Genomic DNA, 15,060 nt, shown 5'->3' on the forward strand with positions numbered 1-15,060 from the left:
TTTTCTAAGTTGGAAGTTCATTTTGTGCATATTTTTGGTCATCACATGGCATAGGCAAGTTGAGGTACTTGATCATTGATTTGATGTTGGTCCTTTTGAGGACATTGGAGGGAGTGTTTGAATGTGTGATGTGCAAAAGGATGGGTCCTGGATTGGTCATTTGGTTAGGTTTTGAAGCTTGTCTTTGTACTAGGGTTTTGACTCAATTTTAGGGTTTGCTCTTGGTCCACTCTTTGACTTGGTTTGGGGTCTTCTTTGTGGTGTGAGCCTTTGCCTCTTTTGCATTGGTTTGATCCCTGATTTGTGAGTCTTGAGTTATTGGATTCAAGCATTCATTCAAGTCATACATTATTTGGCACTTATTTGAAGGTTGGGAACACAAGTGAATTCTCAAGGAGACTTATGAGGTATTGAGGGAGTGGAGGTTCTTATTGATATGAGACGAATTGATGGGCTTATAAATTGGATTTGTGACTCATTAGAGATGATTTTAGAAGCATGATCCTACTGATTTGTGAACTTTGGAATGGTTTGAGGCTTGTAGTGACTTGTTGAAGTGATTTAGGCCTATTTTGGAGCTTTTGAAGTAATTGAGTGGTATTTGAGGTATGGTGGATCTTTGGCCTTGGTGATTGATGTTTAAGGGTTCATATGGTTCTGTTTGGGGCTTGTGATCATTGGTTGGAGTTTGTTTGGGGTTCTCACATCTTTTGGAGGCTTTAAGAAGTGTTTGAAGAGGTGTGAAGCCATTGTGAGCAAGTTTTGAGTGCAAGCTTGTTCTACTTGAGTTTTCAAGGGGTTTATGGTTGATTTTGGATCATGGGAGTATGGATTATTGGGTGGTCATTTGAAGGACCCTACTTCTGACTTGGAGTGATCTTGATTCAATTCATCTCATGCCATTGTTTGTTTATGCTTTGTTGTGTTGATTGGATGTACATAAACTAACTTTGTCTCTTGTTTCAGGTTTGGATACGCATCATTGATGATTGGGTTTGTTCTCACTTTGTGAGATACCAAATGCATTGAGTTCTGACCTATTTTTGTTTTGTACGGTTTTAATTGAATTGGTGAGCTTATGAGCTCATTTGAGTGCTAGAGCACTTATGCCTTGAATTGTGTAACTGTTAGAGGGTTTCACTACTTGTCTTCTGGTTTTATGACTGAAGTACTAACTATTTAGTCTTTGTACAGGTACCTTAGTTGCTTACCTGCTTTAGTTCTTGCTTGAGCATTGGATTGTGGTTGACACACCACTCAGATAGTTAGCTTCTTACTTCATGTAGTTTGGAGTCCTATCACTTTTTTGGCAGGCATTTTGCTGGCAAGTCCTCCTTCAGAGGCTCTGTTTGTGTTTGTTTAAAATTATGCTCAAAGACCTCTAAGAAGAGGCACGCGTTAGATATGATAAGACCTCCAAGAGAAGAGGCAATTGACGGAAGGTGGGGATCTGTAACCAATTCCCTGTTATTCAGTGTGTCGTTCTTTATGCTCGCACTACGTGTTGATGCTTCCGAACATGTGCCCCAGATCTTTTGTCCAGAGTCTGTCAAGTGGAAAAGGATCCCACTTTCTGGATCCCCACGCTTTCTGTGTCATGAGCTCACCCTGGCCAGGGTTAAGAGCATGAGGTCTCATCCTCATTTAGACTTTGATCGGCTTCACCCTGACATTCAATGTTAGTGGTTAAGAGCTACAGATTACCCCTTTCAGTTTGGCTTGTTTGTCGAGGTTGATGTGACCCCTCTTGACTAAACCTCACCCATTGTTTGTGCCTCTTGTATGGATATAGTGTGTGATGTTTGTTTACTGATGTTTGTGTGTTCGCTTGCTTTCCTCTTCTCATCTCCATTTCTGTAGGAGTCGTACGATTAACTTCTGAGGAAGTTGAACGTATGTAGAGTTTAGACTTGAGTTGACTCGCTTCCAGGATGAGTTAAGTTCTTGTTAGAGACCTCGACTTAGGGATATTGATTGCATGACAACTATTAGGCTCGAGCCTTAGTCTCCCAATTAGTTTGTTATTTCCCCGGTCTCTGGTTAGGAGAGTGTTTTATCCCCGGTAAGGGGAACTACGTCGACCTGATTCTCATACCAGATGAGATACGTAGGCAGGAGGTTGAGAGCGATCTCTCCGGGCACCCTTTTCTTTATTTTTCGTGTGTGTTCACCCTTATTCTCAACTTGTGTTTACCGTTTTATGCCTTTGTTTTGGGCATTTGTTTGCTTTGGCGTGAGTACCCGTTTGTTTAGCGTGTGTGTGTGTTGTATGTTCATACCTTGGGGAATTTCTTCTGTTTAGTCGGGGTTCACTAGTTGGGGTTCACTTTGGTTACCTGTTATCCATTCGGGGTTCGCCTATATTGACTTGGGGTTCATCTCGGGGTTGATTCGTGACGATTGTTATTTGTATTAGGGTTCATGTTGGGGTTCATCTTCGGGGTTCATCTTTGGGGTTCATCTTTGGGGTTCATTTGGGGTGACTGATTATACATATCGGGAGTTTATTCTGGATATTTGGTTACTTTGTTGGGGTTCGTTATGATAACCTTTTTTCTTTGGTGTTCGCTGGTTAGCGTTTGCTATTGTTGGGAGTCGGGTGTAAGTCCATGTATTGGCATTTTGTTTCCTTTTTGCTATTGTTGAGAGTCGGGTGTAAGTCCATGTATTGGCATTCTGTTTCCTTCTGGGTGTTTCTTTTGACGTCTCAGCGCCTTTTTGGTGTCTTGTTTCAGCGTGCGTTAGCCGAGCTACGAGTGCTCTGATTCTCCTCAGGATAGAGAAGATACGTAGGCATAAGATGCGATGTCTTAGCGAGCATATCTCCTTTTTCTCGAACTACGTTGACTCTGATGTTTGTTTTTGACAAACTACGTAGGCCCAGGATGCGACATTCTGCCGAGTCCACTTCCTCCGTTTTCTTTCTCTCCTCCACCTGTTTATCGTTCTAGTTTGTGCAGTTTCTTTGAGTAGTTTATTAGCAGCCTTTTCCTTTCCTTTGAGCTATCTTTTAAGCGTGGATCCCGTCGAGTACGGTGGACCTAAGGGGGTGCTAATCCTTCCCCTTGCGTAACCGACTCCCGTACCTTGTAATCTCTGGTCGTAAGACCGTTCCTTTCCCTTTCTTAGGTTAGTCCTGCGCTCCCTTTCCGTCATGGGATGAATAGCGTCGGTGGCGGCTCTGTATTTTCCCCGCCGGTTGTTTTTCGCGTTGCAACAGCTGGCGACTCTGCTGGGGACTGAAGTTGACCTCTTGTTGGTCCATCTTCCTTAAGCGAGTCAATCCTAGCGCTCTCTAGCATAGTTTTTAGGGTAGTTTGGGTTGCTTTTACTGCTTTATTTATTGCATTTGTGATTATTATACTGTGATTATATGTATATTTGCATATATGTTTGCATGCATCATGTTATCACTGTGCTGGATTCTGGACAGGTGTGGTTCCTCTGATTTGGGGGTGGGTGTTCTGAGTGGGGCTAAAACCCAAGCCCGAGTATACACCTAGGGTTAGCGTGGTCTCATGTCTCCTCTCATGTTGGATCAACATGTTGTTGCGATGTGACATACCACAGCCGGACGAGGTTCTTTTGAGAGAGCTCTTCCTTATGGAGTTTCCACTATGGTTGGGTTATCTCTTTTGAGTTGTTGACTTCGATGACCGTTCTTTCCCGGATCTTTGGTTAAGATGATCTTATGAGAGCTGCACGGCACTCCCGAAAGGGAAAACCCGTTGAGTATCTCATCCGATTGTCGAGACCGATTATCCGCATTAGGATGACCTTATTAGAATTCACCTGTGAGGGGAAGGGTTTGGTTCCTACAGGTACAGGTCATGTTGGTGACTCTTTGATGGTGACTTTGGTTCGGTTCGTAATCTGGGTTTCTATTTATAAGTTGGATTTATGGATATTTATATCTGACACGCTAGAGTTCTGTCCGTGGTATTTATTAGAGGGTTCCGTTTATTTCGGATTTCCCGAGTTAGAGTTGGGGTTACTTGTTCAGGTGATCTTGTTGCTATCCGTTCAGTGATTTTCCTATGATGATGGTGATGTATCTTCCGGTTCCGTTTATTTCGGAACCCCCGAGTTGGATTTGTGGTTACTTAGTCCCTTGGATGGTTGTGATTAGTTCTGAGACCGGATTCCAGTACAGTTGGTGTTCAGATGTCTTGGGGGATGACACTATGAATTGCATTCATGCATCTGCATCATTCCCATTTTGCATTTATCCGCATCTAACTCATGTTTATCCATACTCCGGGTACATTCTTGATTGAGATTCTGGTTGAGAGACATCCTTGTTCCAGGTATGAGGACCGACTTAAAAGATGATGTTGTCTACAGTTTCTTTGATCTAGAGATCAGCGTGTTGAAGGGTATGATAGCATTGATTACGCCTGACCATGTGGGGATGTTCCGCGAGGCTTATGGCAGTATTACGAAGATGGTTTTCAGGCTCACAGATGGGGATAGGAGTGCCATCCATACACTTCTCCAGTTTTATGATCCGGGTTTGAGATGTTTTATCTTCCCAGACTATTTGTTGGGACCTTTGATGGAGGATTATGCTTGTATTCTGGGCATTCGGGTCAGAAACCAGATTCCTTTTTATGTTACCAAGGAAGAACCTGATATTGTTGAGATTTCTCATGCTCTTTATTTGAGCATGGAAGTGACTAAGAAAGGTTTGAAGGAGAAAGGAAAGTTTCCCGGTTTTCATCTGAGTTTCTTGGAGGCCAAAGCCAAGGAACATGTTATTTTGGGTAATTGGAAGACTGTTTGTGCTTTGCTTACCGTAAGCATTTATGGAATTATTCTGTTCCCTAATCAGAAGAATTTTGTGGATGTTAATGCCATCCGGGTGTTTGTTCAGGAGAATCCCATTCCTACCTTGGTTGGGGACGTTTATTATTCGGTCCATAATCGGAACGAGAAGCGGCGTGGAGGAATGGTTAGATGTAGTGCTCAATTGTTATATAAGTTGTTCGTGGGATATTTGCCTTCCAAGGGTGCCTTTGTGTTTCTTGACCATACTGTGAATTGGGCAACCAAGTTGATGGGTTTGCGGGCCAAGGACATAGCTTGGACTCACATTGATGTGGCTGGACGAGATTTTATTTACAGTTGCGGGAGTTTTCCCAATGTGGCCCTTATAGGAGTTCAAGGGTGTATTAATTATAACCTGACGCTTCTTAAGAGACAAATGGGATTTGCTATGGAGGTTCCTCCCCTCGTGTGTGAGATTCAGGAGTCTCTCTACTTCCCGGTTGAGGGTAATCAGTCATTGTTGGGACAAGTGTCTAGTGCATGGCGCAACATTCAAAGGAAAGGCAAGATTCCTTTTGGTAGAGCTAATAACATGTCTTTTCCTCCATTTGATGATTGGCTTAGAAAGAGGGTTGAACTCACTCGTTTGCCATTTCCTGTGGGTGATCTTTGGTATCCGTTGATTGAGGAGCCACGCTCTTCTGTCAGTATGGAAGAATTCCTTGAGATGAGGAGGGCAAGAGATCAACTGCAAGCAGAGAAGAGTGAGATAGAAATGAGTGTTGCTAGAATTCAAATGGCTAATCAGGAAGTCGAGAGGAAAGCAGAAGACCAGGCTAAGAGACATGCTCAAGAGGTGAAGCATTTTGAGAAAGACACCGCCTATTACTGTAAGATCAGCCAAGCTTTAGAGACATCTACGAATGAGCACGATTATACCAAAGAGCAGTTGGCTAGAGCTTCGAGGGTCATTGAAGATGAAAAGAAGAGACAAGTCCTTGTGAAGAGTCAGAGGGAAGCTATAGCCAAAGCCCTTACCGCATAGCGGGAAGCGAAGCTAAGGTTTAAGGAAGAAGAGAAAGCGAAGATAATGGCCGAGAGAGATCACTATCTTGCTGAGAGGGACCATTATTTCCGTCAGATGAAGATTCATCAGAAAGAGGTGGGAAGACTTCGGCAAGAGAACACTGAGCTCAGGTTCACTATGAAGTTTACCGGGATGGTTGATGATACAGAGCCTTCTGTGGGACCTTTTTCAGATTAGATTTTTATTGCAGTTGTTATCATGTGTTGGGTTATCGTCAGGCATGTTGACGGAATTCACTTGCTCATATTTCTTTCCAATTCTAGAGGATTGTAAAGTTGATTTGTATCATATATGATATATGACTCTCGCACGTGTTGCGCACTTTTGCTATATGTAAGACCCCAATTTTGGGCCCTAAGATCCCTCATGGCCTATATCATATCATATCATGGCCTCAAGGATCATTGCATGCCCTAGTTTCCCTCCTAGTGGGTGGGTACCTTGTGTGTTTGATTCTTGATCACCAAGCATGTCTTGCATTTGTATATCTTTGCTTCTCATATGTTTACTAACCAAAAAGTACAAAAATATTGTCACCTAACCATGTTATTTGCAGATGAAGCCATCTACAGTCAAACAGTCAAATCAGTCATTAAGTAGTGGATGGTGGCCATTCTTGCATAATTTGGGCACCATGATTAATAATCAAGAGTTCATATGTTGTGACATCATTTGGAATCAAGATCTCAAGGAATTAGGGTTTGGAATTCATCAGAACATGGCCCAGTCATCCAAAACCCTAGAAAGTCAACAGAAAGTCAAACTTGGTCAACTGTCCATTTAATCAGGGATTTGATGATGGGATTTGGTCTGAGAGGTCTCATTCATGGCCACATAAGCTTCATATATCATGTCAAGCATCCACAATGAAGAAAATAAAGTCAGACAAGAAATTTCCAGAAATAGAAAGTTGACCTGTAATTGGAATTTGCCAAAAATGGAAACTTCTTGACCCTAAACTTACATCATGATACAAGCTTCAAATGAATTTTTTCCCAACATGAAAGTTGAAGATCTTGTTCTCCCATTTCCAAAAAGTCCAAGAACACTCAATTCCCATGTATGGTTGGCAAGTTATGATCAATTCAATCTCAAACATTTTTGAACTTCAAAAGGCCATATCTCTCAAACCATTTGGCCAATTTGGGTGGGGTTTTTTGCAACAAGTCACATTTGATCCCCTCTTTCCAAAAATGTCATCATCATTCATCAAAACTTCACCAATCAAAATGGCCTTTTTGGACTTGCATGATTTAATTTCAAGTGTGGTGCAAAAATGAATTTTTGAATTAAACACTTTCCATCACTTTGGCCAATTGGGAACATTCAGAAATGACATTTGAGACATGTTTTTAAGCCCAAATTCGTGCAGCACATACACCCCATGTGAACTTGGTGAAATTTTAGCAAATGACCAAAAGCCATCCATTTAAGCTAATTGTGATTAGCAATCCTACTTAGCATGCTAAACAGCCAATATATATCACTTTTTCTGCCAATTGCAACCCTAGCAGCCTCAGATACAAAACAGAAAAACCATTTTCCTCTCAATTCTTCATTTTGCATTTTGAACTTTTTCTTGAAGAAATCTCAAAGAGCACGATTCTTCTTCTGTTGCTTTATCATCTACCATCACTTTTGAGCTCATTTCAAGCCTTAAACACCAGCTGTAACAGCACTTTCATGGACTGTTTTTCCAAGCTCCATCCATGGCAAATGTCGAGCTGAGCTATTTCAAGGATTCCTGAGCCAAAGTCCTTCCTTCATCCATCCTTTAGAAGCCTAAGGTGCATCTGTTTCGAGCATTGGAGGCCAAAGAACTTCTAAATCGCAATTGTTCTCCAAATCAAGTAAGGACTCGACCTTAACCATTCACTAAACTATGCTATGCTTATGATAGAGTTTGCTATGCTGGTCATTCTGAAACTTGAATCCATGAAAATGGTTGAGCTATGTGTGAGAAATCTGGTTTTTAATTTTTACATCCAAACATGTTCTTGCTTGTTGCTCTTTTGTTAGCTCGATTTAGGATATATGAATGTTGGATTATGAATGTGTGTGGTCTGCTGGTTCGAATGCTATGGCTGTTGTTTAATTTTGAGACAAATTTTTTTCACGATTTTTGGAGAAGATGAGCTGGTACTGTAGCTCGATGAACCCTAATTTCCATTTTTTCCTGTTCACGTATGCATGAGCTTGTTTACTGTTTCATTCACCATCAGCCAATCACGTTATTTCGTTTGCCTGGCCAAAACGCAGCGTTTGGTTTAGTTGCCCAGGTATTTACAAAACTGCCACCGTCCGTGCCATTGGTCTCATTGAATAATGTCTTGTTTTGATATTTATTTCATTTGAATGCTCCAACTTACAAAATTCATAACATCCTCATTTTTAATCCAAATTTCATGAGAATTTTTGCATTGTGTTCATCTGGATCTCTAGTATTTAATCATGAATTTTCCTGATTTTTTGGATGAATGGATTTTAATTGGTATTTGGGTTTTGATCATGTATCCATTTTTTGTACCTTTTGCCAAAACATTTGTGAAATGATGATACTTTGTCCAATGGTCCTGAAATTTTTTGTGCATAAACTAGACACATCCATGGTGATTTTGGTATAGAGTTTATGAATTTATCTTATCTGGTTTGTGAGTTATGATTTTTTGAATTAGGGTGTGACAATTTGTGTCACACCATTGATGTGCAACTTCATGATTTTTGATACCATGCTTCTTGAACTCCAATTGATCTGAATTTTTTGCATGTATGAACTCTTGAATGTCTAGTTTACATGTGATTTTTCTTGGAATTATTTGTGGCATTTCCTAATTGTTTGGGATTTTCTCCCCTGTTTGGTCTTATGTTGACTTTTTGTGACATATGTTCCCATTTCATTTGTGAAATTCTCATACTTTATTGGATGAACATGAAATTTGATATGTGATTTGTAGACATCTTAAGCTTTGTCATGGTCTTGATCCCTTTCATTCCTCATATGTTGTCATTGATTTATGATTTTTTGAAGTTGATGTATGTTTGGTTGACTTCTTTGAGCATGCTTAAACTTGCCTTGACTTTCTGATTTTCATTGACCATCTTCCCATGATCCAAATAAGCTGAAATTTGATATGCATGTCATGTTATGGATTGTGATTGATCATGAATTATTTGATAATTTTTTGAAATGTTTATGTCTGGTTTAGAGTTAAGTCTTGCGGTTGACTTCTATGAGCTTTCATTTGCCATGCTTTGACTTCTTTTGCTTATGAAATCATGATGATGAATGATATGAATGTGGGACCAATTGATTTTGTTTCTTGATTGTTTAAACTTGATTTTGGTTGAATATCACTTGCTGTTTTGACTTTCTCATCCTCTTTTGACCCTAGGCTTGTCCTAGTGGTCTTGTTGCTTATGTTTGAGTTCATGTTTTCAGGTTAAGCAACAAATGCTTCAAAGAGATCATACAAATTTGATTAAGCTTGATTGTTTATCATGAGCTAACCTCTTTGTTTTGTTGGTTGCTTGGCTCATATGCCTTGAGTCTTGTGCTTTGCACATTTATCTGTTTGTTTTGACTGTTGATCTTACCTCCTTTTGATTTAAACTTTGAGCTGTATACTGATTCTGTTTGACTATTTCAGGTACCATTAGTTGCTTAGTTCTTTGAACTTGCTTTGCTTTGCTTTATAGCAATTTGCATTGAGGTATAATCCCTTTTCTTCATGTAGTCTGGAAGACCTGGCCTGTTACTTGGCCAAGCAACTGTCTGAAGTCCTCCTTAAGAGGCAATGCTTGTGTGTGTTTATATTTGTCCCAAGCAGGAAAAGTCCTTCAAATAAGGCAATTGGTAGATCAAAGAGATATGTAACCTATCTCCTACTATTCTGTGAGTATTCTCCTTGCTCCCATTACATGGTTGTAGCATTGAGATCCAAACCCAAGATCTATAGAGTCTAATATGTGGAGAGAGTTCCTACTTTCTGAACTCCCACACCTTCTGATATTCAAATGCTCTCCCTGACCAGGGATAAGAGCAATGAGGCACACCCCTCATATCTTTTCATCTGCTTCACCTTAGCCCCTCAATGGCAAGGTTAAGAGCACCAGTGACCCTATTCCAGTTGGCTTCAATGCCTAACCCTTTTGTATGAGCCTCCTTGTTTGATTATAGGGTGTGCTGAATGCTTTCATTGATTGATTGTTGTTTCATATGCACATGTTTGCTTGTATGCTTTGTGCATTTATCATCATTAATTGCTCATTGGTGCATGATCATCTCATTTGTCTTTGTGACATTATCATTGTTGTTTACCCATTGAGGACAATTGTAAGACCATCCATTGGCCATTGCTCCTAGGATATGGAAGTGAGTATAAGACCATCACATTGGCCACTCATCTTATCTTTGCTTGATTCATTTGTTTGATTGTATGTGAGGATGCAATTATAAGCCCCTGTAAGTTGGCATTTGCTTTCCTATGATCATATGTTGCTTTGCTTGTTTGTATGTGAGGATGCAATTATAAGCCCCTGTAAGTTGGCATTTGCTTTCCTATGATCATGTGCTGCTTTGCTTGTTTGTATGTGAGGATACAATTGTAAGTCCGTGTAATTTGGCATTTGTTTTCCTATGATCATATGTTGGAGGTTGGTATAAGCCCAGATAGATTGGCATCTGACATCCAAATGTTGTTTTGTTGTTGGAAATTGGTATAAGCCCAGTAATTGGCATCCGGTATCCACTTTCATTTCTTTGTTTGAGGAGATTAGTGTAAGTCCATAGAGTGGCCTCTGATATCCAGTTCTGTTTTAGGAGATTGGTATAAGCCCAGTAATTGGCATCCGGTATCCGCTTTTGTTGACTTCCTTCTTTGTTTGTTTTTTATTATCCATTGCTTATTCCAAAGGACACACTTGAATCATCTTCTATATGATTTCAAGAGGTGAACCTTCTAAGAAGTTTTACCATCCATCTTCATCCATTCATCCTCACTATGTCCTAAACCTTTTCACACTTTGATTTCAAACTTGAGATAGATATTGTGCAAACATCTTCATGTTTTCAAATTAAAAACCTGGACCCAAGTCCTTGACTTTTTTCAAAACTCATTTTCATAATACTTCTTTCAAATCAATCTTAATCATACTTTGACTCCATTTTCATAATCATAATCAATTAACTTCATCCATTCACTTGTTTTGGCTTTGTCCACTGTTAATCTTTTCATACATTAGCCTTAGGTTTGATTTATCCTAGTTGGTTGATGTCAATCTCACCTATTTGTCCTTAGTTGATTGAATTGTAAGTCTTCCTTGCTTATTATAGGGTTAACCCCTCACTAGCAAGTTGAAGCTGGTCTCACATGGTGGACTTGTTGCTTGTATAAGGTTGAGTTTTCTCCCGTGGATAACGTAAGACCTTAGGGCTTGTGTTTAAAATTGAATCCACTAATTTTTGGAAATCTTTTAGCCGAACTACGGCGTTTTGATCCTTACCTTTGATGGAAGGTACGTAGGCAACGGGTTCATCCGTTCGAACACAAAAATAATAAAATTGTATATTCTTTTCTCATCATCCCAATCATGTTTGCACAATATTTATGTCATAACAAATAACAATTTTATACAACAAGTGTGAAAAGGGCTCCCTAGGAGTACCTAGGACGTAGTGGATGCCTAACACCTTCCCATTGCGTAATTTACCCCTTACCCAGACTCTCCGATCTTTTTATTAGTTTTCTACGTGTAAAACTTCTTAGGCTTTTGTTCGCTTTTTAGCCAGTCCTTTGGATAAATAAAAGTGCGGTGGCGACTCGAAAATTCATTGTATGCTTTGCTTATGGTTTAATCGATAAATCATATAGCGACGAATACACCGCTACACTATACAGTGGTTATTATCATTCAGTGATTGATCTCAAAGCTCTATCTGCTTTTCCATGTTACACTTACACAACACACAGATGGTTGGGTGATATCTTTGCTAAAGCATAACTTTCTTCCGTACGGCAAAGCCAGAGGATTGATGTCAGAATGTTGCTGTCGAATTAGTATCCATCTCAATGAAGCCAAGACCGAAGGACAAAATGTTCCTCATACAGATAGACATTGCAATCATGCATGAATCATAATAACTTGTTCTCTATTTTGCAGGTGTTAGTTTCTAGCGTGTTTGATTGTTACAGGAATCATTGCTCGCGCACTCAGAGTCATCCCTCTGCACGTAGCTCGTCCGCACAGATACTTTACCAGACGCAACAAACCCAGAATGATGGATCCACCCAACGCTGACATTCTCGAGCTGAAAGAGAAGATGAGTGAGTTGATCAACGCCATGCAAGGGTTTGCCATGGGCAGAAAGCAATCGCCGAGAAGGTGGAAAAGCTTGAGCTGGCTTCGATTGCCAATAATGGCAAAAATCAAGAGGGTAACTCCAACAATGGTCCTGGTAGTTCTAGGGATGGTGGCGATCCCAGAAAGAAGGCAACTAATGGTGGTGTAGTCATCAACAATGGTGGAGGTCTTGGTTTTGCTGCAGGCAGTGGCCCAGGGCATGTTGGCAACACTCCGAAGGAAATTCAGTTTTCTCCTTTCTTTGGGGCTGTGGAGGATAAAGAGGAGGATCAGTTCTCTATGCTGAATGAGCAGTTTGGTCAGTATGGTGTTCAACCGCCGAACAAAGAGATTCAGGTACTAACAGAAAAGAGTAAGGCTCTGGAGAGCCATACCACTCTTGGGACTATTAACATGACAGATATGGGGCTAGTTGAGGGGATTGTGATCCCACAGAAGTTCAAGGTGCCCATGTTTGATAAATACAATGGAAGTTCTTGCACAGAAACTCACCTTCAGGCCTTTGTTCGGAAGATATTTGCCTACACCATGGATCAGATGCTCTGGATGTACTTTTTCCAAGATAGCTTATCTGGCGGGTCTCTCGAGTGGTACACCAAGCTGAGATCCTCAAATATAAAGAGCTGGCAGGATTTAGGGGATGCTTTCTTCAAACAATACCATGTTAACGCTGACATGGCACCAAGCTGCACCCAATTACAGGGTATGTCTCAAACGCCGAACGAGGGGTTTAAAGAGTATGCACAACGGTGGAGAGAGTTGGCTGCCAGGGTTCAACCCCCATTAGTGGATCCGGAGATGTCAGACTTGTTCATGGGTACTCTTTAGGGGATTTTTGCTGAGAGGATGGTGGGATGTCCAGTTACTGGTTTTGCGGATATAGTTGTGGCTGGTGAGAGGATTGAAAGCTGGTTGAAAATGGGAAAAATACAAGGAATTGCTCCGTCGTCTGGATTGAAGAAGCCCTTCGGAAATGGTCAGCGCAAGAAAGAGGGTGACTCGAGTCTTGTGTATGCCCAAAGAGGACACGGTAGGGATCATTACTACCAGCATAATGCTGCAGTAACAATTCCTGCTGGTAATCAACCCGCACAACAGCAACAGCAACAGCAGCCACCTCAGCAGAGAACACAAAGGGCTGGGTACCAAGTTAGGGGAAGGACGGCAGATCGCCAGTTCGATAGGCCACCCATGACATATGCCCTTGTGTTGAAGAAGTTGAAGGATCTCGGGTTGGTACAGTTGAGGACGTTAGCTCCGTTAAGACCAGATCAGAGGCCTGCAAGTTATGATGAGAACGTCAAGTGTGAGTTCCATTCTGGTGCTCCCGGGCATAATATTGAGGGTTGTAAAGCCTTCAAGCATGTTGTTCAAGACCGAGGCTTTAGCCAGGGAAAAAGGAAAGCAGGTGGTCAATGAGGACACTCCTAGAGCGGCACAGGCGCCTGTTGAGCAGGAAAGTGAGTTTGATGCTGAAGCCGAGGAGTTTTTGAGAATTATTCAGAAGTCTGATTACAAACTTGTTGATCATTTGCAGCAGACTCCGTCCAAAATTTCGATCTTATCTTTGCTGTTAAGTTCAGAAGGTCATAGAGATGCTTTGTTGAAGATTTTGAAGAGGGCCTACGTCTCGCAAGACATTACAGTCAATCAATTAGAGACAGTGGTATCGAGTGTTAATTCCAGCCATGGGTTGGGTTTCACTGATCTCGATCTTACTATGGACGGGCGCAATCATAATAAGGCGCTACACATTTCGATGGAGTGTAAAGGAGTAGTGCTTTCGCATGTTTTGGTTGATACAGGCTCGTCACTCAATGTGTTGCCTAAGAAGGCCTTGGCTAAATTGGACTACGAGGGATTGATTTTGAGGCCTACTGATATGGTGGTTAGAGCGTTTAGTGCCTCTAAAAGGGCTGTGTTCGGGGAAGTTGAGCTCCCCGTAAAGATTGGTCCTGAGGTGTTCAAATCTTTGTTTTGTGTCATGGACATTCAGCCGGCATACAGTTGTTTGTTGGGCCGTCCATGGATACATGTTGCGGGGGCACTAACATCGACTCTACATCAGAAGTTGAAGTATATCTTGGACGGGCAAGTCGTGACAGTTTGCGGTGAGGAGGATATTTTTGTCAGCCAGTTGTCATCATTTAAGTATGTGGAAATGGACGGTGAAATATTTGAAACACCAAGCCAGGCGTTTGAAACCATCAAGGTGGAGAATGCCGTTTTCGCCGAAAGAGAGAAGAATCCGTCCATTGCTTCTTATAAACAGGCTGTAGAGGTGGCGAAAAGTGGAGAGGCCCCAGGTTGGGGAAGAGTGATAGATGTTGCGGTGAAGGAGGATAAGTTTGGGATTGGTTACCAGTCAGGCCAAGACTCGTCTGGACAGAATAAAGGTCGTCGCCAACCGTTCACATTTACCAATGCTGGAATGCTAGATCCAGGTCGTATCTGTGCTGTGGGTGAAGAGACTGACAGTGACTGCGAGCTCGACTCATGGATAAAACCGTGCGTACCAGGAATGGAGATCCAGAACTGGAAAGCCGAAAAAATCATCACTGTCATTCTGCGTGAAGAGTAATATTTCTGTTTGTTGATTCTGTTTGCATGAAAGCCATACGTTTTGCCCGAAATATAATGGTCCATTGTAAGGGCCACCTCATGTGTCTCATTTTGCAGTATTTGCATCATTAATAAACGAATGTTTTTCGCATTAAAAGCGGTGTTCTCTATTTTTCATTTATTTTGCAGTTAAAAAAATATAAATGGGAATGTTTATTTTCATTTTTCTTCCTTTTAATTTGTCTCGTTCCGACCCTAAAGCAACGCATGAATCAAGATTCATG

The sequence above is a fragment of the Lathyrus oleraceus genome, chromosome 2, assembly GCF_024323335.1.
Source record: "Lathyrus oleraceus cultivar Zhongwan6 chromosome 2, CAAS_Psat_ZW6_1.0, whole genome shotgun sequence".
Taxonomy (NCBI): Eukaryota; Viridiplantae; Streptophyta; class Magnoliopsida; order Fabales; family Fabaceae; genus Lathyrus; species Lathyrus oleraceus.